This window comes from Sceloporus undulatus, chromosome 6, assembly GCF_019175285.1.
Source record: "Sceloporus undulatus isolate JIND9_A2432 ecotype Alabama chromosome 6, SceUnd_v1.1, whole genome shotgun sequence".
NCBI lineage: Eukaryota > Metazoa > Chordata > Lepidosauria > Squamata > Phrynosomatidae > Sceloporus > Sceloporus undulatus.
This window is the reverse complement of record NC_056527.1, coordinates 148199173-148202862: the sequence shown is the minus strand read 5'-3', so window position 1 is coordinate 148202862 and position 3690 is coordinate 148199173.

Genomic DNA, 3690 nt, shown 5'->3' with positions numbered 1-3690 from the left:
GACTGGATGGCCCTTGCGGTCTCTTCCAACTCTATGATTCTATGATTCTATAACAACAACAATATTAATAATAATAGTTTTTATTTATATATATCCCTTCCTCCCCTAAGGCGATCCCTGTGAATAGGTCGTTCAACCCCCAAATGGGTCACGACACACAGGTTAAGAACTGGTGTACTACATCATGCTGGCTTTCCTTGCAACTATATATACAGCAATTGCTCCTATGCATCCTAGTCTCTGGTGCAGCAGGGAACAAGCATCCTCAATAGGACATCCCTTCCGATATTTAAGCATGGCTATCATATCACCTCTTAACCTTCTCTTCTCCAGGCTAAACATACCCGGCTCCATTAGCTGGTCCTCAGAGGGTTTGGTGGTTTCCAGACCTCCCACCATTTTGGTTGCCTTCTTCTGGATACTCTCCAGCTTGACCACATCCTTCTTGAATTGTGGTGTCCAAAAGTGGACACAATATTCCAGGTGAAATCTGACCAAACCAGAATAGAGTGGTACTATGACTTCCCTCCATCTAGTTGTGACCCTGCTTATCTTCCAAGATCCGATGGGATCTGGTGCCTTTAGGGTATATAGGCATCTCAATGGCACCTGACGGATCCTCCTATGCGGCCCAAAGCATGACAGAGGAGGAGGAAGAGAGGCGAAGTAAGACTTCTCTAATTGCTTCGTTCTCTTTGCCCGGCTTGTTTGTTTCATTCTGTTCCCCGTTCCTCCTTTTTTCTTGGGTAAACATAGTTGTTGTTGTTTCCACTTGATTAATGGCAGGGTTATCGCAAGGGTTATCCGGCAATCGAAAGGATGGGAGCCCAATGCTTTTAACAACTGCCAAACTCAAGTGGATTCTGCACGGTTGCATCTCTTCAATATCACTTCTCTCCATCCATCCCACGGGAGGACAATAAATCTTCCTGGGGAATAATACCACAATCTCCAGCGGGTGGCAATTTATCATTTTTATTAGCACTGGGCTCCTGCGATGGAGAGTCCACAATGCCTTGTCGGTTCAGATGCAGACTTATAACAAGTGAAAGACTCTGCTTAAATGTTATTTAGTGCCCGCAACTAGAGAAGCCTCATTGAGTCAAGGAGATTTACATAACACTTTGTGGATTCTATGGGTCTACTTTAGGTGAGAATACCAACAGGATTCAGACACTCACCTTCATCCTCTTGCAAGGCAAATATAATATTCTTCTTGCAGGTATTTATGCTACAGGAGACAGACATTTAGTGTGCCAAAGACTTCATAGCTATGTTAGTCTGGAAAATCAGTGTGCAAAGGGGTCTTATAGCACCTTTGAGGCTAACTGGGGGGGGGGGGGGAAGTTGGTAGCATAAGCTTTTGTAGATTTAGGTCTACTTTCTCAGATGTGGTTGAGTGTTTCTGCACATATGGAGGGCTCATCATTCAATATTCAAAAATGCAACTGTTTTTTTTTTAAAAAACAGAGAATGTGAGGTTTCAGGAATCATTTAGGAGTATGTCTAGAGGAGGGTGACCAAAATGATGAAAGGTCTGGAAAGCACCAAGCCCTATGAGGAGAGGTTTAGGAGGCTGGATACGTTCAGCTTGGAGAAGAGGAGGTTAAGTGGCGATATGATAACTCTGATTAAATATTTGAAGGCATGCCATACTGAAGATGGAGCAGGCTTGTTTTCTGCTGCTCCAGAGACTAAGAGATGGAGCAGTGGGTGCAAACTATAGGAAAAGAAATTCCAGCTCAACATTAGGAAGAACTTCCTGATGGTAAATGCTGTTGGACAGTGGAAGATGATCTCTTGGAATATGGTGGAGTCTCCTCCTTTGGAGGTTTTTAAGCAGAGGCTGGATGGGCTTGGATTGGGTTTTCTGCAAGGCAGAATGGGACTTCACAGTTCTTGGGAGTTTCTTCCAACTCTGTGATTCTATGACCTTGTCTCCAACATCCTCACTGTTATGTTGGTGGAACATAGAAAAGTCCACTGACAAAGGGCCTTAAAACCCTTCTTAACTTTAAAAGTGGGGGTCTCTTCCAACTCTAAATTCTATGATTCCCTTTGCCTACCCTTGTAGGAGGCACAATGCTTAAATAAGTGCACTTGCTGCACTAAATTGTGTTTAAAATGCACATGGGAAAAAATATAAAAATAAAACCACAAGCTACCAAACTCTGCCAGTGGCGAACCTGCGGAGAGCAGAAGCTAGAGCCTTCAGCTCCAAGCAACGTGTTCCTCCCCCGCCCCCCCCCCCACAAACACACATTTCAATCCCAGCTGTTCTCTTTATATAAATTTAAGTACCCTGTAATACTTGATCTTTGAATGTAAAAAGTCACCCTTCCTGAGTCTCTGCCTTTTCCTGGAGATGCATGAGAAGGAGATGTTTGAGCCAAAATGAAACGTTAGCCAGACTGTGCCGAATAAGAAGACAGAGCGAAAACTGAAGCAGAGCCAATCCAAATCCTGACTTCCAGCCATGGCATGGCTCACATCATTGACATTCTCTATCAAGAGACATGCAAACTGTCTGTCTGTCTCACTCCTAGGATCCAGCCCTCCAGATTTCAACTCTTCTTTTCCCCCCATAGGCATGAACCAGCTCCAAGCAACCAGCAACACCCCCAAGTCCAGCAATGACTTCACTGTACACAGTCACTTTGACAACAACCCAAATAGAGATGCTCCATCCCAATGAGTAACAAGGACTCCAGCGTTTCCCTCAACTCCACCTAGCAACCGCTTCGGGAAGATGCTATAAAATCTTTAAAAGCAGGAGGACTCAACCGTCGGCCATGCAAAAGGAGAAGAGGTTAAGAGATAAGAGACGAAATCCCAATAAAACACAATGCAGAGGCAAGCGACGGTTGTGGTTAAAAATAAAGCGAGAGAAGTAGCAACTAGCATTTAAAAGAGAGGGGGGGGGGAATCAATGCTAAAATACATGTCGGCAATGTGCAAAAACACTTTTGCCTGCCCCAAAAATGACATTGCAATCGGCAGAAACCAAAGCATGGTAGGGAAAGCATTAACGAATAGAAGAAGAGGTGCTATGGAACATAACTATGTCAGATGAGGTCCAAGTAAAGCTGCTAGATTTCCAGTTTTTGTGGGTCATTGCCAGGCAGGAGATGAGGGCACCAGTTCTCCAGTTTTGGTAGGTTCGGCTCCAAGGAAGACAAAATTGCTGGATGCAAACCTTCAGCTCAGATAACAGAGAAGCAGCTGGCTACCATTTGCAAGGCTCAATTGACTTGTTGCTGCAACTTGAAAAGATTTTCCAAGGAGGAAGGTCTAACTTTCTCCTTCCCACTCAGCTCTTGTGGTGCCAAGGTTCAAATATGCTAGATTAAATATTCCTTATTCTATCTTCTTATGTCAGCAGTCCTCAACCTGTGGGTCGTGACCCATTTCGGTAAGGTTACCATAATTCTCTACTAAAAACCAGGACAACATGTAGGACAAAATTTAGCCCAAAATGTAGGACATTTAAGAAAAATGGAAGACCTTAAATGTCCTACATTTTGGGCTAAATTTTATCCTACAATTGTCCCATGTTTTGGTCTAAATTTTGTCCTACATTTTGTCCCGGTTTTTAGTAGAGAATTATGGCAACCCTACATTTGAGGGTCAAATTATCCTTTCACAGGGGTCACCTAAGACCATCAGAAAACACATATTTCCAATGGTCTT